Genomic DNA, 27,298 nt, shown 5'->3' with positions numbered 1-27,298 from the left:
TTCTATGTCAACAGTAGGTGGTTTTGTTCATAGGCTGATTAGAGGTTTGTGGACTTTTAGAATTAAGAAGCCATCAAATCTATTCTTTTTATTTGATGGATGTGAAACATTTCAATAGATTGTGATTTTTTTTCTCAAGATTATAATAGCAGAGCTAGTAATAATAGCAGAGCTAAGAGTTGAATCCAACCCTCCAGATACTTGTCAAGGTATACTGTGCTGACTCATCCTTTAATGATGAGCCTACAGTAATGATATCTGTATTATATATACAGGAATATATTAAGGAATAACAGCACTATAACTTTAAAAGGCCGATAAGCCAGAAATGTTTCTTCTTAATCTTTTAAACATAGCACATTATAGAATCCTTAAGCTGCCTAACTATTGCGTTTAAATTTATTTCTTTTTCATCATTCATCAAAAGTTTCTGTATATCCTTTATTAATATATTAAATGACTTGTATCAAAGCTGAGAAGTTATGTGTTGTAAAACATTTGTTTTTAACCTCTACTTTGTGGATCCATTGTGTTTTTGAACAATTGCCAAAACCTAACTCTCCCTTTCCTCCTCCCCATTCCAAATTTTTTTTTTCTTTTTGTCTTTTTGCTATTTCTTTGGGCCGCTCCCACGGCATATGGAGGTTCCCAGGCTAGGGGTCCAATCGGAGCTGTAGCCACTGGCCTACACCAGAGCCACAGCATCGCGGGATCCGAGCCGCGTCTGCAACCTACAGCACAGCTCATGGCAACGCCGGATCATTAACCCACTGAGCAAGGGCAGGGACCGAACCCGCAACCTCATGGTTCCTAGTCGGATTCGTTAACCACTGCGCCACGACGGGAACTCCCCAAATATTACTGATGGTAATTGTCTTACTTTTAGGGACACAAAAATAATGATTTCTTGCCTACATTGGTCAAACTTAGGCTAAAATCATATTGTAATAGTCAGTTTTTGGAGAACCATAAAGAAAATGGTTTAATTTTTAAAAGTAGCAGAATATATGGCACTTTGGCGTAAGAATTATTTTCAGCTCAAGACATTTGAAAAGAAATGGATATGAGAGAAACTATGCTCTACTCTTATTTGCCTAAAAGTAGTTATAAGGGAATTCCTCTAGCCCAGTACTTCTGGAAGGACAGAAGTTAAACACCAGAGAAAACTCTACACCCTTATCAGCCTGCAGTCAGCAAGAGAGAAATCTGTATAACAAACTTTACTAACTAGACCTTAGGTTCCTTTGCCCATATATTTACCTTCTACCACTTTGCCACCCAAGAAACTCAAAGTCCTTTTATCTTGTCACTTCTCTGAGAACTCTTTTTTTTAGTTGAAGCTGCTATATGAGGTCAGATTCCACCCCTTTCAGTTACTCATCACTGAGTACATTGGGTGGGTGTCTGATGCACTTATTAATAAACTTCTGTTTGTTGTTCTCTTGTTAATCTGTCTTTTGTCAGTCTAATTTACAAGGCCCCAGCTGGAGATGTTTTCCTCCTCTACGGTTTATTAATAGATATTTTTATTTCAACCATGTTTTAAAAATTCAGACTAGGTTTCCTAGTTTCTTCAAGATCCTACTGAGTAAAATGAAGAACTTCATTTACCCAAGCGTATACAAGAGAGTGGATAAAATAAGATTCAAAAGGTTACAGAAGAAAATACGAAGGAGCAGAAACAATGAGTTCAAATAAATCACATCAAAGTCTTAGGCTTAGGTTAAAAAAAAAACCCACTATACAAGTATAAAATTGAGGTTTTAATTAACTGTAATGAATGAGAGTTGGCTGTACCACTGAATTATCATAGGCAAGGGAAAAAAACTAATTTTTATAGAGCACTTCTAATGTGCCAAACAATGTGGTAGACGAATTATAAGCCTGATCTCTTTTTATCAGACTTAAATTGTAAGAATTTTACAAATCCCATCTGTACATGAAATTGCTGCTTAGAAAAAAAGTTACAAATCATATCAAAGCTACAATATTACTCTATAATATAAATAATTAAAATGAACCTTTGTGGTTTTTACTTCACATACCTTCCTAGGCTACAAAGACAAAGATCAAAAACTATGAAATGCTTTCTTTATGTAAAATCCAATTGAGTATGGAACAAGTCACCTAAAGGAAGCATTTAATTCTATTATTGTGGCTATAAGACTGTTGTAGATCCTATTATCAAGTATTTTTGGAAGAAGGAAAAGACATTTATGGGATCCTGATTATATGAGTATGTGCCTCCTGTACGGATTAGTGATGTGGTTAATTAACCCCCTGTTGTATAAAATTATCATAATCAGCTTAACTACAAATGATAAAATATTTGAGTAAAGGAAACTATACTGGATAAAACATAATTCCAGACAATGCTTAGAATCAGTTGTATGATAGAGGGCTAGTGCTTAGATTATACAAAAGATGTTAAGACTTGGATTTTTTTGTTTGTTTGTTTGTTTTCTAATTTATTTTATTGAAGTATAGTTGACTTACAATTATCCTTGTTTCTGCTATTCAGCAAAGTGACTCATATATATATTATATATATATTCTTTTTCATATTATTTTCCATTTATGGTTTATTACTGGATATTGACAATAGTTCCCTGTGCTATACAGTAGGACCGTTGTGTTTATTCTATATATAATAGTTTGCATCTGCTAATCCCAAACTCCCAATCCATCCCTCCCGCACACCCCTCCCCCTTGGCAACCAAGTCTGTTCTCTATGCCTCTGAGTCTGTTTCTGTTTTGTAAGTAAATTCATTTGTGTCATATTTTAGATTCCACATATAAGTCATATAATATGGTATTTATCTTTCTCTTTCTGACGTATCTTACTTAATATAATTTCTAGGACTATCCGTGTTGCTGCATATGGCATTATTTCATTCTTTTTTATGCCTGATTAGTATTCCAGTGTATGTGTGTGTGTGTTTGTGTATATATTCTCATATCTTTACCCATTCATCTGTTGATGGACATTTAGGTTGTTTACATGTCTTGGTTATCATAAATAGTGCTGCCGCTATGAACATGGGGTGCATGTATCTTTTCAAATTATAGTTTTGTTCCAGATATATGCCCAGGGGTGGCATTGGTGGATCATAGGGCAACTCTACTGTTTTTTGATGATCCTCCATATTGTTCTCCATAGCTGCTGCATCAGCTTACATTCCCATCAACAGTATCGTTTCTTTTTCTCCACACCCTCTCCAGCATTTATTGTTTGTGAATTTTTTTTTTTTTTTTTTTGCTTTTTAGGGCCGCACTTGAGGCATATGGAAGTTCCCAGGCTAGGGGGTTGAATCGGAGCTACAGCTGCCAGCCTATACCACAGCCACAGCAATGCCAGCTCCGAGCCACATGTGCTACCTACACCACAGCTCATGGCAACACTGGATACTCAACCCACTGAGTGAGGCCAGGGATTGAACCTGCGTCCTCATGGATGCTCGTCAGATTCGTTCTGCTGAGCCACTATGGGAACTCCTGTTTGTGAACTTTTCAATGATGGCCATTCTGACTGGTGTGAGATGGTACCTCACTGTAGTTTTGATTTGCATTTGTCTAATAATTAGCAATGTTGAGCATCTTTTCATGGCTATTCACCATCTGTACAAGACTTGAATGCCTTTCAAAAACTCAAGTTTTCAAAAAGGTCAGAATTGTTTTATTTTGTTTTACTTAATTCTCTTTAATTTTTGCTAACTTTAGCAAAAACTACAGAATATCACATGGCATTTTTTTAAATAAATATCAGAGTCATGGATAGATCACTTAGTAAAAACAAATTCATTCAAAATATTCATTGAGTATTACTATGTACACATCCCTCTGCTACACACAGATACACTAGACATTTTAGAGTCTAGTGAAAACACACAAACATGTATGCAAATATGTTTTAACAAATTGTGATAAAGTGCAATAAAAAACTGAGCAATGCAAGGGAGAATAATAGGAAGGGTGAGGTGGGGTGGGGACCTACTTTAGACTCAATAGTCAGAGAAGGTTTCTCTGCAGAAGTGAATTTAAGCTAAGGTATCAACCAGGAGAAGACTGAGGGAATAGCCTTCTAAGCAAAGTGACCAAACTGTGGGCAGGTCATCGAGAAAGATGCTTTGCTTGTTTGAACAGAGAAATGAAAAAGGACAGTGTAAGTAGAGCATAACAAGCTCCAGTAAACACAGACACACAGACACATACACACACAAACAACAGGAAACAAACAAAAAAATACCCTCGTATTATTGGGCTGTATTAAAAATATATTTGGTAGGTGCTCTCATCCCTACAACAACCCAGTACTATCCCTATAGTATCATTTCCCTCACTTCTTTTCCTTACAGCTGAGGAATGAGTCTTCGAAACAAAGTTACAAAGGAAAAATAAAAATAGCCGAGATAGGATTTTAATCCAGATCCAACTCCAAAGCCCATATTCTTTGTTTACCTATTCTCCTTTATGATCAATACACAAAATGTAGTTGAAAGATGGCTGGCTAATGGCCATGAGGGAGAATTCAGTTAACTAACTAGCCTATGTGTAAAAATGGAGCAAGTAACTATGGTTTCATAGCACATTGTTTTCAGAGACTGTCATGCCTTCTAAGGGGTAGATGTCATGTTTCAGTACATAGGAAATTACATTTGGAGAGCTCCATCAGGGAAAAGAAAGAGAGAAGGGTAAAACTAGAAAAGTTGGGTGGTGATACCTTAATCAACAGTCATTTTGTATTAGAGTAAGTTAGAGGGGGAACCATTTATGCTTCTGGCATGTATCTGCCTTTGAATCCCCATGGTAAAGCTGATAGGTAAAGATTAATATCAGAAGTCACTTTAACTTTTAAAACAGAACCCATGCGATGTCATAGATTTTACTTTTAGACATTTTTGATGTTAACGCAACAAAATTTTGTTTAGCAAGAACTTGCTAAATAAAAAGTCACTTTTATTACCTTTTGAGTTGGCTTTTTTTCCTTGATTAGCCTAGTTAAAGATTTGTAACTTTTGTTTATCTTTTCAAAAAACCAACTCTTAGGTTCATTGATTTTTTTTTTATATTATCATTCTAGTCTCTATTTTATTTACTCATGCCCTAATTTTATTATTTCCTTACTTCTACTAACTTTGGGCTAAGTTTGTTCTTCTTTTTCTAATTTACTTGAGGTATAAAGTTAGGGTGTATACTTGAGAGCTTTCTTTTTTCTTAATGTAGGCATTTATTGTTTTAAACTTTCCTCTTAGAACTGCTTTTGCTACATCCCATAAATTTTGGTATGTTGTGGCTTTGTTTTTGTTTGTCTGAAGATACTTTCTGATTTCCCCTCTGATTCATTGGTTGTTCATGAGAATGTTATTTAATATCCTCTTATTTGTGAATATTTTGGCTATATTCCTGTTGTTGATTTCTCATTTTATACCTTAGTGATTGCAAAAGATACTTGATAAGATTTTAGTCTTCTTAAATTTGCTAAGGCTTGCTTTGTGGCCCAACACATGATGTATCCTGAAGAATGTTCCATGTGTGCCTGAGAAGAATGTGTCTTCTGGTACTGTTGGGGAGAATGTTTTGTGTATGTCTATTAGGTCCATTTGGTCTGTAGTGTTATTCAGGTCCACTCTTCCGTTATTAATTTCCTGTCTAGATGATCTAGGCAGTGTTGGAAGTGGAGCATTTAAGTCCCCTACTATTGTATTGGTATTTTGGAACTGACCCGTATATCACTATATAATGACCTTCTTGTAGCTTGTGATGGACTTGGACTGAAAGTCTATTTTATCTGCTATAAGTATAGCCACCCCTGCTCTCTTTTGCTTACTATTTACATGGAATACCCTTTTCCATCCCACATTTTTCACCTTTTAAATCTGAAGTTTTTGTATACTTGCTTTCCTGGTATTTTTTCCTCATATTTAAGTTATAAAAAACAGACATCCATTAAGTGCAAATCACAAAATGGATACTTAATCAATCTTAAAAGAAACCAGATGTTTTCTAAAAGTGGCAGCTTTTGCCCACCTAGAAAAGGATTACTCTGCTTATACCTATAAATGTTGTTAGCTTTTAGTTAGAGAAAATCCACCAGATGGCAACCTCATCTGCATGTGAAACGTGATGTGCAATCCTCTGCAACCCATTATAGGTCCCTGGAGCCAAATGCTCCCTGATTAATGGCTGATGTCTATACCGATCCTAGTAGATGGATACTAGGTAGTCACTTGGCAGTGATTGTAGGAAGGTGGGGGATGTGCAAAGTTGAAATTTATTTAGTATCAAGTATGAAATATATTTTAGTAACATTCTTATAAAATGAATATTGAAAAGGGAAATAATAGTATCTATTTCCATGTTGCCCTCTACACATGTTTCTTATTTGAAGCTAAAGGGAAACATTCATTTCTCCAGTGTATAGAGCTGCAGACAGTATTATCTCCCCATGAATCATAAGTTATTCTAGTTGGATCCTTGTACCTAATGGCAATCTGATAGCTAGCTGGTTTATTGCTTGAAATGCAAACTATCTTCTTTATTTCTAAACCTGATAGTATGCAGAGAGTACTGCTGGGGATATTTAACATGTCCCTTATTGTTTTCTGTTTATAAACAACTTGCCCTGAGGTACTAATTAGGTGGAAGATATTGCTTATACTTAGCAAATACTGTTGTGTTTTTCCATGCAAATATAGCTGTGGTCAAGGCAAAAGCCATTGATGTGTTGGTTAGGAGAGATGAAATTTCTGAAAATATCTATGATAGTAGAAGTTCCAGAAAAAGAAAAAAAAAAAAGGATTCGTTGAAAATTTTATTCCTGAATAGCTAGAATTCTAATTGTATCTTAAATTTAAGTAATAAATTTATTTCTAAAGTGGAGTATTTCACCTATGTTAAAATGCAGCTGTTTAAGACATTTGTTAGAATTAGATATCTATAATACCTAATAGACTGCCTTTTCCTATGACTCTAATTGACTTTATTTTGCATCTGTATATTTCTCAAAATCCATGTTTGAAAAATATGTTTTTTTCCAGTGTCCTGTGTATTTTAAACATTATTGGGGTTTATTTTACATATCATATAATTCACCCATTTCAAGTACAATTCAATGATTTTTAGCAAATTTAGGTCTCCTGAGTATTTTTTAAATGATATAGATGTACCTAGATCCTGTTCCTCATTACATGATAAATACTGAGCATTTTGGCAACTCATCTATCCTTGGCTTCTAACATGCCTAGTTTTAGATGTTGTTTACATGTAATGGTCAAAAAATCTGACTCTTATATGTTTGAAATTGTGTTAGTGTCAGTGTCTCAGTGCCTCATCTTCTAGCTTGAGGAAGACACACTCACATTACATTACAGAGTTGGAATTTTGGCTTCATTGTCATGTAATACTAACAAATCTAGCCTTCAGTACTACCCAGACCATTGGAGCTAGTGAATATTATTTTAATTTAACACATGTGCAGTACTGACAGTACATTAAAGCATTTTAGAACACATGACAGACTGTTTTTGCTTTTGAAGGATTTACGAAATAATTGGAAAATTGATCTGGGTGTACAAAGCCCTTCAGAAAGATCATTAGACTCCTTTCATACTCTCCTTTCTCTCTTTCTTTCCTAATTTCTCTTCCTCATCCCCCAAACATATCACCTTGCATTTGCCTTTTCTGCCATCTAGATTTGCTCACATGGCTCCAAGTTCAAATCACATCAGCAAAATGTACACCAAAACTGATGTACATTTTCTATTAAATTGGTCCCCTTCTTCATCTTTGTATGAAAGGTTGTATTGTAAAACAGAAGAAAAATATCCAGGTCAGTATGACCATTGATAGTTATCAGGGACTCGTGTCTCCCTCAGTTGGAAGAGTTTCTTTGACCTTGAGAAGGAAATCTACCTGTATTTGAGCAAATAAATTCCTGAGTTTAGTTTATTTATGCCTTATGTACCTAGCAACCAAAAAGTTGAACAAATTGTCAAAAACAACAATTTCAACACTCTGGAAATTGATCCAAGGATATAATAAACTGAGAAATTCTGAACTTTGGGTAAGAACAGAGCAAGTCTATGGTGTACTTACTTAAGTGTGATGGTTAGTTTTCTGTGTCAACTTGATTGCACTAAAGGGTATACAGATAGCTGATAAAACATTTCTGAATGTATCTGTGAGGGTGTTTCTGGGAGAGATTAGCATTAGAATCAGTAGAATGAGTAAAGAAGATCTACTCCACCAGTATGCGTGAACACCATCTAATCCACTGAGAGCCCAAAAAGCGGAGTAAGGGCAAATTTGCACAGCTTGAGTCCCATCTTCTCCTGCCCTCCGATATTGATGCTTCTGGTTCTTGGACCTAAGACTCAGACTGGAACTTATTCCATTGGTTCCCTTTGTCCCTGGTGGTTCAACCAAAGTGAGGCAGACTGTAATATAAAAACTAGCAGCTTTGCTGCTGCTGCTGCTGCTGCTGCTGCTACTACTGCTGCTGCTGTTGCTGCTGCTACTGCTGCTGCTGCTGCTGCTGCTGCTGTTGCTGTGGAAAGGAACTCACTTAATTTAGAACATTGTCAGATCTCAGTGGGAAGCAGATAAGAAGGACTGCTAGCTTAAGGTTGCAGGACTGTTTGGGGCAGGCAGTGGACCAGCAACTGGCAGGGGATGTAACAATGAATTCCAGGAAGGGAGACAGCCATAGTGGACTTGACAGGTAATCCACATATCCTGTGTACATACTCACACATCCCTGACCTACATGCCTATGAGAAGCAAGAGAGTCCAGCAGAAAGTAAAAGCTGGAACAGATTTCAAGGCAATTTGAAGTTTGCATGTGTTCCCCAGACCATACACAGATTTGTCAGCAGATGTTAAACATCTTCTGGTTGAAGGTGTTTGAGCAAAACCTTAACATTAAGCTATGCAGATACAGGAGCAACCCTGAGGAAGCTAGTCTTTAAAAATAAAAGCAAGGGGGAAAAATCTTAGCAGAGCTATCAGCAGCCACACATTGTAGTGGAGACAGAGATCATAAACTTAGTTTAGGCAAGTTAGTAAACAACCAAGAAAATAATGACAGCAACCATCAGGAGGCAAAATTAGAATTCAGAGTTGTTATGACATACAGCTGACCCTTGATCGCAGTGAAGACATTACCATAAGACTCCTTCATTGATATCATACCACTCTCCTCTCCTTCTACCCCTAATACCTGGCAACCATGAATCTCTTCTCCATCTATGTAATTATGTTATTTCATGAATGTTACAAAAGCTCAGTATATGAGCTTTTTTGCCTTTTTTTTTCACTTAGATAATGCCCTTGAGATCCATCCAAGTTTTTACAGGTATCAATAACTTTTTTTTTAAACTGCTGTACAATAGTTTAACCATGCATCCATTGAAAGGCACATGGGTAGTTTCCAGGTTTTGACTATTAACAAATAAAACTGCTATGAACATTCACGTACAAGTTCCTGCATGAAAATAAATCTTCATTTCTCTGGGATGAATATCAAGAGTACAATTGCTGGATCATATATTAAGTCCATTTTTAGATTTGAGAGGGACTGCCAAACTGTTTTCCATAGTATCTGTACTGTTTTACATTCCTACCAGCAATGTATAAGTGATCTAGCTTCTCTATATCCTTACCAACATTTGATGTTATTACTGTGTTTTGTTTTAGCCTTTCTGATAAGTGTGTAGTGATATCTCATTGTACTTTTAATTCACATTTCTCTAATGACTGATGATATTGAACATCTTTTCATGTGTTTATTTGCCGTATGTATATCCTTTTGGGTGAAATGTCTGTGCACGCTATTTGTCCGCTTTCTAGTTGGATTGTTTATTGTAGTGCTCAGTTTTGAGAGATCTTTATATACTTTAGATGCAAGATCTATATACATCTTGAGTATGTAATTGCACATATTTTCCCTCAGACTGGAATTTGTCTTTTCTTCTCTTAAATAGAATCTTTCACAAAGCAAAAGCTTTTCGTTTTGATGAGGTCCAATTTATCAGTTTTTCATTTTATCAGTTGTGCCATTTGATGTCAAGTCTAAGAACTTTGCCTAATCCCACCTAAGCCTCAAAGATTTTTCCCCATGTTCTTTTCTATAAGTTTTATAGTTTTATATTTTGCATTTATGCCCATTATCTATCTGAGTTAATTTTCATATAAAGTTTAGGTCAAGGTTCTTTTTTTTTTTTTTTTTTTTGCCAATGGCTATCCAGTTTCTCCAGCATCATTTATTGAAAAGGCTATTCTTCCTCCATTGAATTGCTTCTGTTCCTTTGTCAAAAATTATTGGATGTATCTGTGGGGATCCATTCCTATGTACTGTATTCTGTTCCATTGATCTATGTGTCTCTCTCTGCAGTTTATCGTTTTAATAGAAATAAAGTCAAGTTATAGTTTTTCCTTACTATAATTTTGCCAGTAAAATTTCACACTCTTTTTTCTTATGAAAAAAAAGCCCATCATAACTGGAGCAAACCTTGGCAAAATTTTAACACATTTTACTTGCTTCTTTTTAGATTAAGATAAACCAAGGCAAAAGAAAATTCCCTTTCTGAAAATCTTCTACAATGTCATCTATCGCTGTTCCCTTTTATTTCAGAAAGACTGAAATAATCAGATGCTTTAAAGAAAAACTAATCTCTTTTTACCTTGATTTAAAAAAGAATCACAGGAGTTCCCATCATGGTGCAGAGGAAACGAAACTGACTAGGAACCATGAGGTTGCGCTTTTGATCCCTGGCCTCGCTCAGTGGGTCAGAGATAGGGGTTGCCATGAGCTGTGGTATAGGTCGCAGACGCAGCTCAGATCTGGCATTGCTGTGGCTCTGGCGCAGGCCGGTGGCTACAGCTCTGATTAGACCCCTAGCCTTGTCTGGGAACCTCCATATGCCGTGGGTGCGGTGCTAAAAAGACAAAAAGACAGGAAAAAAAAAAAAAGAACCACAAACTGTAAACCAAGTATAATGGAAAAAATAAAAATCATTTAAAAAATAAAAATAAAAAAATAAAAAACCCTACAGGCATTACCTTATATACCCAGGTTTATTTCTCTGTTACGGTCGTTACTAGTATATTTATATTAATTATAACTTCAAAAAAAGTAACTAACTTCCATTTCACAGAAAAAAACTGAGGTAAGGAATTGAGAACTGTTGTACACAAAAATGAAGCAGAATAGCAAAATTTATGAGTACATAACTTTCTACAGCTCTGCATATCTCTTTTACATCTTAAAGTGTCAAAAATTGGAGTTCCCATTCACGGCTCAGTGGTTAACAAATCCAACTAGGATCCATGAGGTTGCGTGTTCGATCCCTGGCCTCACTCAGTGGGTGAAGGGTCCGGTGTTGCTGTGAGCTGTGGTATAGGTTGAAGACGCGGCTCAGATCTGGCATTGCCGTGGCTCTGGTGTAGGCTGGTGGCTACAGCTCTGATTCGACCCCTAGCCTGGGAACCTCCATATGCCATGAGTGTGGCCCCAGAAAAGACGAAAAGCCAAAAAAAAAAAAAGTGTCAAAAATTAACATATCATTAACGTGGCCAAAGGCATATCTATTCTGTCGCATATAAAAAATAAGCAAATGTGGGAGTTCCTGCTGTAGCACAACTGGATTGGCAGCATCTTTGCAGCACCAGGGTTCGGGTTCCATCCCCTGCCCTACATAGTGAGTCAAAGGATCCAGGATCCAGGATTGCTGCAGCTGTGGCATAGTTTGCAGCTGCAACTAAGATCTGATACCTGACCTGGGAACTCCATGTGCTGTGGGGGCCACCAAAAAAGAGAGAAAAAGAGCAAATGTGGACTTCCCTTGTAGTACAGTTGGTTAAGGATCTGGAGTTGTCACTGCAGCAGTGCTGGTTGTTACTGTGGTACAGGTTCGATCCCTGGCCCAGGAACTTCGACACATGCCATGGGCACAGCCGGAAAAAATAAGCAAATGTATGGTAGTTTGAAATTAGGCTTGGTAATCATTTTTTTGGTATTCCATTTCACTCAGAAATTATCTAACAGTCAAGATTATTCATTAATTAGCTTAGTTTGATAATAATCCAAGTGTTGAATGTAGCTAAAAATCTTGAAAATTATGTTCTAGCGACAAAACACAATTGCAGTTTATGTAAAAAGTTTGCCCAAATAATGATGAAATTTAGTACAAGACAAATTTACATTTTTTCAATCTTAAAAATTATATAAAATTATATTAACTTATTTGGTAAGTAAATTAAAATAAGGAGTTTAAGAAATTCACAGTAAGTAGTCTTTTCCTAAGACAAAATTTTATAAAAATAAAATGTATATTTTATTACACTTAATATACATTTGAGAAAGAGATGTAGAGCTAAAACTTAAACTATCAAACAAATCTAAACTGTCCAAGGATTCTTAATTATGTAAACATAAATTCTCAAAATGTTTCTGAGTTAGCTATTTCTGTAAGGTTTTTATAAATATATAGCCATTTAACATATTAGAAGTTCATTTAAAATTTTGTCATTTATAGGAATATTAGATTTATATGTCCTTATATATTTATAAATAAATTATAATTGATCTCCTTAAAGAGACAATATGATGTAATTTATTATTACTCTTCATAGATAGGAAACTATTGCATGTTCACATGAATAGGTCTTTGTATTCTAGAAACACAGATATATGGAAAGCTAATACCTTCAATTCTACCACTTCTGCAACAGGTAAACACAAACACAAAAACTCTTAGGACTAGATATGAAAGAGCTGTTTTCCCTCACAATGGACAAAAAGTTCTTAATAGATTTGAGTTCATAAATAGACAAAAAGCCTGTGCAGGCCATATTCTCTGTTTCTCATCCAGCAGAGAATAACTTTCCGCCATTCATCCAATAGAAATCACCAAGCAGTCAGACAATAAAAAATAAATTCCCAATCATTACTGCCATAAGTGGGAATAATTTTGTCATGTGCAAACAAGAAGCAAAAACAGAAAAACCACTAGAGAAGAGAAAATAAAACCCATAAAAAACAGAATAAGGAGTTCCCTTCACGGCTCAGTGGTTAACTAACCCAACTAGGATCTATGAGGACTCAGGTTTGATCCCTGGCCTCGCTCAGGGGGTTAAGGATCCGGTGTTGCCATGAGCTGTGGTGTGGGTTGCAGATATGGCTCAGATCTGGTGTTGCTGTGGCTGTGGTATAGGCTGGCAGTTGTAGATTCGATTCGACCCCTAGTCTGGGAACCTCTATATGACGCAGGTGTGGCCCTAAAAAGCAAAACAACAACAACAACAACAAAAAACAGAATAAGCAAAGTTCAACTTATATTGCTGCTTGAGATTCACTCTGACAGCCAAGAAAAATGAATTTGGGCTTAAATAGACTATGAGGCACATTTCTCCCACAATGCAGTTTTTGGTCTCCGTCAAGTAAGTCAACTTTGGCATCTCTATGGAATCTCCAAAACTGTCAAAGCATAATTTTCCAACAAGTAAAATGATAATACACTGACAAATATACAATGAATACATGTCAAAGATTTTATTTAACTCATTAATTAATGAAGGAACCATTCAGGTGTCATGCCTGGCTCAAAGACCATTTTAAAAGCAGAGTATTGATAGGAATAGAAGATTACTAGATTAGACTACAAAATTTGTCTACAGACAGAAATTATTTGCATTTAGCCAAGACAAAAATCTACACATTAACATACAACATCACTAAATCTGGAACCTTAAATAAATAGAAAACAGTGAGTTGGACAAGTTGGACAATTATCCTGGTCTCCCAGATCATGTGTTGGCAAATTATAGCCTGTGAGTTAAATCTGGTTACTCATTTGTTTACGTGTGGTGTATGGCTGCTTTCATGTTACAGTGGCAGAGTACAGTACTTGTGAGACTACATGGCCCACAAAACTGGAAATATTTACTATCTGGATATTTGCAGAAACCATTTTCTGGTCATCGCTCTAATAATCCTTGGATGACCTTTCTTAAGATAGTGAAAATAAGCGGCCTGATCTTTTTGCATTATTTCTAAGTTTCAGATACTTTTTCTAATACTGTTCTGCTTCTGCTGTGGTGAAAATGATCTTCCTCTTTGATGTTCACAAATTTATTTGTATCTTTCTTATAATATTATTATGGAGTTGTGATCTTCTCTTTAATTGATTTAAGCTTATTGAGAATATCTCATTCACCTTTGTATCTGCACTTTAGCACAGTGCTTGGCAAACAGTAGATATTCAATAAATCTTCATTGAAATTAGAATAAAGACTGAAAATGTGAATATGAAAACTCAGGAAAGCCTAGAGGTTGAAATTGCTTAGGGAGGATTGCAGGGATGGGCAGCAGAGAAGTAAATGATGTCCTATGTAAAATGATATAAATGTGAAATATTATAAATTCTTCTGCTAAATTTTATTATTTCCAAGGACCCAATCATATTCTATAATGTACCATAGTTTCATTGTCTCTATGATATGAATAGTATTTGCCATTTACTGAGCTATTTGGAATGTCTCAGACCTAGAATAAATAACTTGCATTTTTATTAGCTCTAGTTCTTACTAGGAATTAACACACTTGGTCAATAAAACTTTATCCAGTATTGACAGTGGCAAAACCATTGAAAACCATACTTTTATATAATAAACATGCTATGACAAAAGGGTTTTTTTTTTTGGTTACTTTTCATGTGTAACATATAGTTTAGAAGATATAGTTTGAATGATGAAGTTTTGGGTTTTCCAGAACATTTGAATGATTTATGTAGAAAAGCAGACTGAATGGTACTTTGACTTCCCTAATAATTCCAGGTACCATGCAAATTATACTCAGTAAATATCATCTGAATTAATTTGAAATGTGGTTTTATTCTATCATGGAGTATTAGGAGATGGCTAGGCAGCACATGCTATTATTTTTATCTTATAAATGAGAAGTTCAGGTATAATCATCATTGACATTAACAGGCCTTGATCCTGGCTCATCTGACATTAAGGTAAATCTTTCTGCTAAGAAAACTTCAAAATAGGAAAAGTTTTTTCATCGTGAGATATTTGTAAAATGTCTGATTTTCTAAAACAGAGTAACTTTAAGTATACGTAAAATATTCTACTGCCTCTCCAAGTTTACCTGAGCCTATATTATCATCTGAAGGGTTTTAAAAATTTTTTGTCTTAAAGGATTGTTCAGTTAGCATCAGATGACTAGCTCTTTTTGAAAAGTAATTAAATGGACCAGTTATTTCAGATATGTAAGTGAGAATGTGATTTAGTTGATTTCACAGTTAACATTTTAACTTCAATAAAAAGCAATTCCTAGTTTTCTCCTTGGGCTTATCTAACACAAATGAATACCAATTAAAGTACAATCTTTCCACTGGGTTTAGATCATCATTTTTCTAATTATGGTATAAATCTCTCAATGGAAAAAAAACCCTTCATCTGTAAAGAAGCAATTCCCAACAGAAATCTCATATATTATAGAATATCAATTATTATTCATTTCTCAATACCTTTGCCAAAGGAGGCATGCACCAGTCAGTGCATTAAAATGATGGAGTTTAAGGGAAAGGTAAGTACATGGGGAACAAGTAAAAATATTGAGTATATAAAACAACTCATTTGACTTTTTATAATCTTGATTTTCCTTCACTGAATTTGGAGTGTTTTTAAATCTGTTTTTCTGCTATTGGGTAAAATCAAATATTTTCTCTATTCCATGAAGAATAATGTACTCTTGCTCTCCTTTAGTTTGCTGTCTGTATAAAATGATTTTATTGCCCACGATATAATTTGGGTGGCAGTATAATCTAAGCCCCTAAGAGTATTGGCTAAGCTTACATGTTATGATTTAACCAGACACTGATAAAGAAATTTCATTCATACTGATCATAATAGCTTAATTATTTCTGTGGTGATTTTTAAACATTAGTCAGTTGGCTGAAATGCATTGATCTTCATGTTGCATCTATTGTTCTCATTCATTTAGATACGGAGTATGAGTTCCTCATTAGAAGGGAAGTATGTAACATTTATTTTATGGAATCTACTTTGAATAAGTACAAACATAATTTGTATTATAAATATAAAATCATATTCTATAATATAAACAAAGTTTATTGACTATAATATAAATAATGATTATCACTCCAAAAATAGTGATTATCATATATCTCTTGGTGATGGTTGACATGTCACCATCATAGACAGTGATTAATTCCACTTATACATGTCACTGTACTGGATATTATTCATAGGCAGTAAAACAAAAGGGTAATTGTCCCTAGACGTTTATTAGTTGTGAAACCACAACTAATAAACAGACCTGAATGCTTCTCTACATCAAAATGATGTAACATCAGAATTGGAAAGGGGGGTCATCTAGTCTAATTTCCTGCTCATTGCAGAAATCTCACCTGTAATTTAACTGATAGGCAGTGTCACGTAGAAAACAATGGGCTTTGAGGTCAGACTTGAATTCGAATTCTAATTTAACCATTCATGAGCTGTATGACCTTGTCCATGTTACTTAACTTGGCTCTTCATCTCCTAATCTGTGGAATCAAAATGATAGTGATGTCTACCTTGGCTGATATTTACTGGAGCAGTCATTATGTAGTTGCACTTACATTTTAGACACCCTTCCTCATCTCTCATATTTAGAGTTTCCTAAGCTATAAGTGTTAATTATCTAGCATAACCTAAATTACTTTGTATTTACCAAGCACAGTTCAATAGAACAGTGATTAAAAGATGTAAGAGTTGATATAGCACACTCAGCTTCCCCTTCTTGCAAATAGCAAACCAGTGGGAGCAAAGACTAATTTTGATCCAAAGAAGTACTCTATAGACTTTTTATTGTAAGACCCTAACTGTAAAAAATACTTGGCATACACTCTCCCAGATTCAGTTATAAATAATATACAGTTACTGTACTATTGTGTTTACTATAAAACATATTAACATATTAGAAATTATAAAATAAGATACAAATAAATATAAATATAGGGTATCCAGAGTATATAGAGAACTCTTACAATGCAGCAATAAAAGACAAATTACGGAGTTTCCATCATGGCTCAGTGGTTAACAAACCTGACTAGCATCCATGAGGGTGCGAGTTCCATCTCTGGCCTCCCTCAGTGTGTTGGGGATCCGTCCTTGCCAGGAGTTGTGGTGTAGGTTGTAGACATGGCTGTGGCTGTGGCTGGCAGCTACAGCTCCAGTTTGACCCCTAGCCTGGGAACTTCCACATCTCCAGCTTTGTTCTTTCTCAAGATTGTTTTGGCTATTCAAAGTCTTTTGTGTTTCCCTACAAATTTTAGAATTATTTGTCCTAGTTCTGTGCAATATACTATTGGTATTTTGATAGGAATTGTGTTTAATTTACGGAGTGCCTTGAGAAGTATGGTCTTTTTACTAAGTTAATTACTCCAATCCATGAACATGGTACGTCTTTCCATTTTTGTGTGTGTTGTCTTCAGTTTCTTTCATCAGCATCTTACAGATTTCTGAGTACAGGTCTTTCACCTCCTTAGGTAGATTTGTTCCTAGGTACTTTATTCTTTTTGATGCAATTGTAAATGAGATTATTTCCTTAATTTCTCTTTCTGATAGGATAGTTCATTGTTAGTGTATAAAAACACAACAGATTTCCGTGTATTAATTTTATATCCTGCATGTTTATTTAATTCATTGATGGGTTCTAGTAGTTTTCTGGTGGCATCTTTAGAATTTTCTATGTATAGTATCATGTAATCTACAAATAACAACAGTTTTACTTCTTCCTTTCAAATTTGGAGGTTTTTAATTTCCTTTTATTTTTTTTGTGTGGGGGGTGCCTGTCACATGCAGACATTCCTGGGCCAGGAATCAAACCTGAGCCATGGCAATGACAACACCAGATCCTTTACTGCTAGGCCACCAGGGAACTCCTAATTCTTTTTCTTATCTGATTGCTGTGACTAGCACCTCCAGTAGTATGCTAAATAAAAGTTTTGAGAGTGGGCATCTTTGTCTTGTTCCTAATCTTAGAGGAGATACTTTGAGTTTTCACCATTGAGTATGATGTTAGCTGTGGACTTATTATGTTAAGGTATGTTCCCTCCATATGCACTCTTTTTTATCACAAATGGATTTTGAATTTTTGTCAAAGCTTTTTCTGTATTTATTCATTTATTTATTTTTGTCTTTTTGCCATTTCTTGAGCCGCTCCCACGGCATATGGAGGTTCCCAGGCTAGGGGTCAAATCGGAGCTGTGGCTGCTGGCCTACGCCAGAGCCACAGTAACGCAGGATCCGAGCCGCGTCTGCAACCTACACCACAGCTCACAGCAACGCCGGATCGTTAACCCACTGAGCAAGGCCAGGGATCGAACCTGCAACCTCATGGTTCCTGGTCGGTTTCATTAACCACTGAGCCACGACGGGAACTCCTGAAGCTTTTTCTGTATTTATTGAGTTGATCATGTGGTTTGTATTTTCTTCAATGTGTATTATTCTTCAATATACAATATGGTGTGTAACATTGATTGAATTGTGGATATTAAAGATCCTTGTGTATCTGACATGAATCCCACTTGATCATGGTATATGACTCTTCTAATGTATTGTTGGATTTGGTTGCTAATATTTTGTGGAGGACTTTTGCCTCTATGTTCATTAATGATATTGGCCTATAATTTTATTTTTTGTGTATGATATCTTTGGTTTTGGTAGTATGGTGATGCCAGCCTCATAGAATGAGTTTGGAAGTGTTCCTTCCTCAGCAATTTTTTGGAATAGTTTGAGAAGGATAGATTCAACTCTTCTCTAAATGTTTGGTAGAATTCACCTGTGAAGCCATCTGGTCCTGAATTTTTATTTGTTGGGTGTTATTTATTACTGATTCAATTTTATTATTGGAAATTAGTCTGTTCATATTTTCTATTTCTTCCTGGTTCAGTCTTGTGAGATCGTACATATCTAGGTATTTGTCAATTGTGTCTAGGTTTTCCATTTTATTGACATATAGTTGTTCATGTAGTCTCTTATGATCCTTTGTATTTTGGTGGTGTCAGTTGTAACTTCTCTTTTCTCATTTATGATTTTATTGATTTGGGCTCTCTTTTGAGTCTGGCTAAATATTTATCAATTTTGTTTACCCTTTGAAAAAAAACAGCTCTTAGTTTCATCTTTTCTACTAGTTTTTTTTTGTGTGTGTCTATTTCATTTATTTATTCTCCAATCTTTATGATTTCTTTTCTTCTACTAACTTTGGGTTTTGTTATTCTCTTTCTAGTTCTTTTAGGTGTAAGGTTAGGTTGTTAGATTTTTCTTTTTTCCTGAGATAAGCTTGTTTTGCTATAAACTTCCCTCTTAGCACTGCTTTTGCTGTGTCCCATAGATTTTGGAACATTGTACTTTCATTTTCATTTGTTTCCAGGTTTGTTTTGATTTCCTTCTCAATTTGTTCAGTGATCCATTGGTTGTTTAGTAGTATGTTGTTTTTCCTCCATGTGTTTGTGTTTTTTGCAGTTTTCTTCTTGTAGTTGATTTCTAGTGGTCGGAAAAGATGCTTGGTATGGTTTCAATTTTCTTTTTTCGTTTTTTGATTTTTAGGACCACACCCACAGCATATGGAGGTTCCCAGGCGAGGGGTCCAATCCTAATCAGAGCTACAGCTTCTGGCCTATACCACAGCCATAGCAACATCAGATCCAAGCTGTGTCTGTGACCTACACCACAGCTCACTGCAATGATGGATCCTTAACTCACTGAGTGAGGTCAGGGATCAAACCTCATGGTTACTAGTCAGATTCATTTCTGCTGCACCACAGTGGGAACTCCTGGTTTCAATTTTCTTAAATTTACTTAGGCTTGTTTTTTTGGCTTACCATGTGATATAACCTGGAGAATGTTCCATGTGCACTTGAAAAGCATGGGTATTCTGCTGCTTTCAGATGGAATGTCATATATATGTGTGTGTGTGTTAAGTCCATCTGATCTAATGTGTAATTTAAAGTCAGTGTTTCCTTTTGGTTTTCTGTCTGGATCATCTATCCATTGATGTAAGCATGGTGTTGAAGTCCTCTACTAATATTGTTACTGTCAATTTCTCCCTTTATGTCTGTTAATATTGGCTTTATGTATTTAGGTGCTCCTATGTTGGGTGCATATATATTTACAATTGTTATATCTTTTTGGAATTATCTGGTGATTATTTTGTAATGACTTTCTTAGTCTCTTGTACAGTCCTTGTTTTAAAGTCTATTTTTTCTGATATAAGTATTGCTATGCAATACTTTAGATTTCCATTTGCATGGGATATCTTTTTTATTTCTTTTCATTTTCATTTGCATGGGATATCTTTTTCCATCTCTTCATTTTCAGTCTGTGTGTGCCTTTAAATCTTAAGTGAGTCCCATGTATATGTATCTTATTTTTGTATCTATTCATCCACTTATATCTTTCAATTGGAGCATTTAGTCCATTTACATTTGTGGTAATTATTGATATGTATATTCTTAGTGCCATTTCATTGTTTTTAACTTATTCATGTAGTTCTGTTTTGTTCCTTTCTTCTTTTGTTCTCTTCTTTTGTGATTTGATTACTATCTTTAGTGTTATGTTTTGATACCTTTCTCTCTTTGTGTGTGTGTGTATCTATTACAGATTTTGGGTTTTGGCCACCATGGGGTTTATATATAGGTAAAATCATAATTTATACAGATATAAAATAAACCACACATCAAAGCTTGTATTTCACTTGCATTACTCATTGGATAAGTAAGATGTTAATACTGATTCAAGGGAGAGTCCAAAGAATAGGCACATATAATCAGATATCAGATGAATTTCCTAATAGGTGCAAAATTGAGCAATACTCACAGAGAAATAAAATGTAATGTGTGGAGTCATCTCTTCTTGAATCAATTGCATCCTCGCCACAAAAAAATTCATTTTCATCTCTATGGTTAAAAAATATTTTTGCATTATTATAAGTTTTCTACAATATAAAGAATTATAAAATAGCCCAAAGTGATTGCAAGGCATAGATCTTAATAGAATCAGATAATTCCTAAAGGTCTGCTAGACAACATCTAGCATTCCACTGAAAGGACAACTACTAATCTTGTGTGCTTTTTTTTGTTAGTATTTCACAATTTTTACAGAACAGTCTGTTGATCAGGCAGTGCTAAGTCTATTAAACTTACTGCAGTATGAGAGAAAACTTCCATCGCTGTTCCAAAATGGAGACATTAAGGAAGGGTGTTTATAGGGATTTAGGGGTTTGATGCTTGGAGTTGGTGATTTTAAGGTGATTTTTAAGATAGGAATCTCCTATAGATTGGGCAGAGATTATGAGAATGTTGCTTGGGATTGGTGGTGCAGCAAGGATGAGGATCTTGAATTGATTCTTGACAATTAACTATTTTAGTTGGCTCATCTTGTAATAGCAAGTATTTTCTGCAGTGAGTAGCTAAATTTTTTTTTTTTTTTGTCTTTTTGCTATTTCTTGGGCCGCTCCCGCGGCATATGGAGGTTCCCAGGCTAGGGGTCCAATCGAGCTGTAGCCACTGGCCTACGCCAGAGCCACAGCAACGCAGGATCCGAGCCGCGTCTGCAACCTACACCACAGCTCACGGCAATGCCGGATCATTAACCCACTGAGCAAGGGCAGGGACCGAACCCGCAACCTCATGGTTCCTAGTCGGATTCGTTAACCACTGCACCACGACGGGAACTCCATCTGCAGTGAGTAGCTAAATTTTTATGCCTGGTCCCATTTTAGGACATGAAAGCATTCCTGGTGTCAGTATTATTTAACAGAGAGACAGGAAAACATGCATGTTCTCATACTTAAGGTAGAGATAGGAAATTACATTGTTTCAGTCCTCCCTAGTATCTGATACCCAATGTGCCTTGCCCAGTTATGTGTATACACACCTTTGCTCTATTTGTCTAGTTTAGAGCAAAAATGACGGAGTTCCCGTCGTGGCGCAGTGGTTAACGAATCCGACTAGGAACCATGAGGTTGCGGGTTCGGTCCCTGCCCTTGCTCAGTGGGTTAAGATCCGGTGTTGCCGTGAGCTGTGGTGTAGGTTGCAGACACGGCTCGGATCCTGCGTTGCTGTGGCTCTGGCGTAGGCTGGTGGCTACAGCTCCGATTAACCCCTAGCCTGGGAACCTCCATATGCCGTGGGAGCGGCCCAAGAAATAGCAACAACAAAAAAAAAAAAAAAAATGTCTGCTCTGGCTTTTAATAGTTGAACACACTCCATTCTAAAAAGGTTTCTGGCTTTGTGTGGAGACACACTTGGGACCCCATAGTTGGTACAGAGTTTGTTTTTAAGCTGAAGATACTTGAGATTCAAAGATGCAGAAAGAAACCATCTCATAATTTCCCATATCTGACTAAAATCAGAAACTTTTGAGAAATGAAGACTGCCATAAATTCCCTCTTAGGTGTGGCTTCTACTCCCAGGACAGAGACCAAGAGTAAACCTATTATAAATCTCCCTGGGGGAGTTTCATGGCCATGAAGAAGACAGAAAGACCACTCAAGCTGCATAAACAAAATTATCACAAAATTTCTATCTCTTGTTTGTTCTTCTAGAAACTCATTTGTCTTTCCTAAAGAAACCTATTTATTCTTTCCATGGAAGGCTTTTCCCCCCTTCCTTTCCCCTACTAAGGTATGTAAGCCCCAAATTCTAACTACATCACCAAACACTCCCTTGTATATGCACATTGCACATGTAAAATTAGTTTAAACTTTTTCATTTACCCTCTCTCATACCTATAGCTATATCTATAGGTAAACTTGTCTACAAATTTTCTTAGGCAATTAAATTTGCAATTGTTTCTCATTTCTGTGGTGCTGTAGGAAACAAGTCTATCTTAGCTGCACTTTTAGGCTAAGTTCTCTAAAAGCAGCAATATCTAAGCATCACCTGAAGAATTTATATAAAGTGCAAACTCCTCTGTTGAATCTCCCATCTCCATATATTCTGATTCACTAAGTTGGAGTCCAAGGGTTTGTAATAAGACCCCAGGTATGAAATTAAGCATGCTGCACTTTAGAAGGGAAGGGCTACCCTGAAAACCAAAATTAATTAGACCAATTCTATCTAGACAAGACATTTGGAAAAAAAGTTATCTTTTTGTATCTCATTTGAGGTCCTTTTAAAATACTGAGGCAATTTGTAATATGGTTGTCATCTTGGGAATAAAAATTAATTTTTAGAACATGATGGAGGATATTGTGAGAAAAAGAATGTATATATATATATATAACTGGGTCACTTTGCTGTACAGCAGAAATTGACCAAACATTGAAAATCAATTATAATAATTTTTTTTTGCTTTCTAGGGCCTCACCCACAGCATATGGAAGTTCTCAGGCTAGGGGTTGAATCAGAGTTACAGCTGTCAGCCATGCCACAGCCACAGCAACATGGGATCCAAGCCACGTCTGCAACCTACACCATAGCTCACGGCAATGCCAGATCCTTAACCCACTGAGCAAGGCCAGGGATCGAACCCACATCCTCATGGATCCTAATCAGGTTCATTAACCACTGAGCCACAAAGGGAACTCCCTATAATAAAAATTTTTTTTAAATAAAAATAAAATAAAATTATTTGATTTGATTTGATTTTTGACTTTTAAGGGCCACATCTGCAGTATATGGAAGTTCCCAGGCTAGGGGTCTAATCAGAGCTGTAGTGGCCAGCCTACACCACAGCTGCAGCAATGCAAGATCTTAGCCCACTGAGCAGGGTCAGGGATTGAACCTGCATGCTCATGGGTCCTAGTTAGGTTTGTTACCACTGAGCCATGACAGGATTTCCAAAAAATTATTTGTTAAATCAATACTTGCTATGTTAATGTTAACATCTTTTTAAAATATTAAAGTGCTTATAGCTAGTTTGGGTTTGGAATATATACCTATTTGATTTTATATTTATGACATAAAACCATCTTGCTTACAGACCTGCAAAGTGTTACTTTATATCAAGATGCCAAAGAAAGCATGTATTTTTTGCAATGCCAGTGAAAGAAAATGTACAGTTTTTGTAATGTAAAAGTTGGTGTACATTTCACTAAACTTGTTCTTTCTGACAATAATGCCCCTTGCCTTTCCTCTGCTTGGTAGTTCTTGTCAGATCCTCTTCAAAAGTCTCCTCCTGTGACACTCTTCTTCCATTTTCATTATTCTTTCTTTGTTTCATCATAATCACTTCTTTCTTTACACTTTTCCATAACAGTTTTTATTTGTCTGCATTATGTATTTTATATTGTAATTAATTTGCTATATAACTGTCTTCCCTGCTAGACTGTAAACGTCTCCGGGGTAGAAATCATGGTATAATTATTTTTATGACCTCAATCCCTAACTACTCCTCCATTTGGTATTTATATACATAAGCATCTCTGTCTATAGGACGCTAAACACGTTTTGTGAATATAATCTAAGACTTCATCAGGTATCTTCCACTAACAATGATAAACTAAAGATTATGCATCATAATAATTTCTGTTGATGAATGGGTAAGTGGCGGTTTTCACAGCATGGCTAGACTTTGAAAATGGATAAAATCTAAGAGATAATTAAATTCCTGTTTTCAGATTTTAAGGTACTAATGAAGAAAGACAAAAAATATATATATAACAACTACCTAGGACAAAGGATTATTGGATGAATTTTTTGTTTTCTTAGTCCTAATAAGATGGTGTTCAACAATATGGTGTTTCTATTAGCTTAAATTTTCTTAAGGCTTCTTTGTCTAATTCTGTTGGCTAATGTTATTATTCATAAATCAGGCAAAGGTATTGTTGCTAGAGAACATGGTAACCTTCTATTACTCCCATCAGTTTTGAAAAAATAATCCAATATTAAGTTTTATTTGTGAGTGCATGTTCTACACATTTCAAACTGAATAAAATAAATACTCTATAAACTTTATGATTGTGACTAGCATATGTCAGGGTATGTGAGTCTGTATTACTCAGATGCCACTCCAATTTACTGCTACATTATGCTATGGGAGAGGTCAGCCAGGAAATGGGCTAAGGCTTTTAAAAAATCCAGTGTTCAGCCAGTTCTATTAGTTCCAAGTGCTTTGCTCTTTTCCTCTGTGAGGATACATCAGCTTAGCATAATAGGTCCAATTTTCGAAAAGCTGCATTTGATTTATTTCTTTTGGAAATTCAGCTTTCAGCCTGAAAAAAATATATATAAAGCAATGTGCTTGTAGTTAAGTAGCCAGATTCCCCACACCAAACTGGTAGGTGAAATTATGGAATCAGAAAAAAACTTCTCTTAGAGACTGATCACTGAAGTATTTTAAATAATGAATTATGAAGGGGAAATAACATTTTCTTCCCATCATCCTGGTGTTAGGAAGTAAGGGTACAGAATCTTAGTCAGGGGACCAAATCGTCTGATTTCTTGAAAGCCTGCCTTAGAGACTTTAATGCAGTCATTACTTCACAAACGTGACTTCACTTCAAGAATACATGATTTGAAAATTTAAAAAAGGAATAGGCAGTTTTTCAAATGTATCAAGCAAGGAAGTAACAAAATACTTGTCACTAAGCAGATATAATCAGCATTGCAAAAAATTGGCTCATGTCATGCACAGAAATCCTATTCTATGGCTGGATATTATCATTGCCCAAACTGAACCGACTAGCATTTTAAACAATTATTTGTAATTTGAAAGATAGTGTTAAAGAAAGTTTTTTTAAGGTAAAAATCATGACTGTCATTCAAATGTAAAATTAACATACATCAGAGATTTCATTTAACTCATTAACTAATGAAAGAGTCAGAAAGATGTTCTTGGTCCAAGGCAAATTCAAAGAACAGAAATAGCTTATAAAATGAAATTACAAATAGATTGAAAACTGGCTTTTTCCACAAGGAGAGAGAAATCAATTGTCTGTCTTCTGGACAGAATTCATTTGCATATGGAAAATCATTTGCAGTGTTTTCCATTATCTAAAACTTAGAATTGTAAATAATTGAAAGAGAGTGAAAAGTAGAGATAACCTTGATGGTTAAATTCAACAGGGCACCCACAAATTTAAAATGGTTTTGTCCATTCTAATCTCTCATAATATTTCCTGAGAATAAAATTTATATATGCAAGAAATGGTTAATATAACTAAGGCGATCCAAGGCTTCCTTTCTTTAAACATAGTCTTATATATTCATAGTTTTATAGTTAATTTTGTATATGTGGTTAATTTACCAATTGTGCTCCAGTTCTTCCTGTGAGAGAATTGAAGGATAACTAGGAGTGTTTCTTATAATCCTTTAAAGAAGAACCCTTTTGTGGTAAGCGGAATTCTAAGGTGGCCCTCAAGAATAACACCCTATGGTGTACACCACCTGTATAATAACCTCCCCTTGATTGTGGATGGGCTCTGTGAATATGATGGCAAAGTGATTTTGTAGATGTTGCTTTTGAGTTGATCAAAATGAAAATTATTCTAAGTAGCCCTCACCTAATCATGTTAACCTTAAAGGAGATAAGAAGCAACAGAACAAAGTTCTTGTTGTAGCTCAGTGGGTTAAGCACCCTGGATAGTGTCCATGAGGATGTGAGTTCAATCCCTGGCCTCTCTCAGGGTTAGGGCTCTGGTGTTGCCACACGTTACAACATAGTTTACAGATATGGCTTGGATCCAGTGTTGCTGTGGCTGTGGTGTAGGCCTGAAGCTGCAGCTCTGATTTAGTCCCTAGCCTGGGAACTTCCATATGGCACAGAGTTCAACAGATGCAAGGAAATTAAGTCTTCTAGCACTACATGATCTTGGAAGAGAGCCTGGAGCCTTGGGTAAGACCTTAGCCTTGGCCAACACCTTGAGTTTCGTCTAATGAGATGAGCGAGAAACCAGCTAATCCATGCCTGGACTCCTGATCCATGGAAATCAGTGGGTGTTTTCTTAAAGCTGTTAAGTTTGTGGAATTTTGCAAGAAGTAATAGTAAACTAATACACTTCCCCTTTCCTCTAAGAAGATTTGCCTGTTCCCCAGATAAATAGATAAACAAGAAGACAAACAAATAAGGAAAAACACACAGGAATAATTTGAGAACTTGGTTAAGATAACTACATGTTTTGAGTAAGAGTTGCCCCTCCTCCAATCAAATAGAGATAAATAAGAATCTCTGGAAAAAAAGATATATGTGTTATTCTTTTTATTTCTGATGATAATAAAAGGAATGCTTGTTCATTTTTAAAAATTTCAAAGCTACAGAATGGCACACGATTAACATTTTGGAG

At 35.7% G+C, this 27,298-nt stretch overlaps 1 protein-coding gene across 7 annotated transcripts in view; it reads left to right on the top strand.

Moving 5' to 3' along the window:
* The window catches only part of DCX (doublecortin), a 326,902-nt gene that overhangs the window by 6,971 nt on the left and 292,633 nt on the right, over positions 1-27,298 (top strand). The window lies entirely within an intron of this gene.

Source organism: Sus scrofa, chromosome X (genome assembly GCF_000003025.6).
Source record: "Sus scrofa isolate TJ Tabasco breed Duroc chromosome X, Sscrofa11.1, whole genome shotgun sequence".
Lineage (NCBI taxonomy): Eukaryota > Metazoa > Chordata > Mammalia > Artiodactyla > Suidae > Sus > Sus scrofa.
Note: the sequence above shows the minus strand (reverse complement) of the source record. Positions and strands in the feature narration are given on the sequence as shown.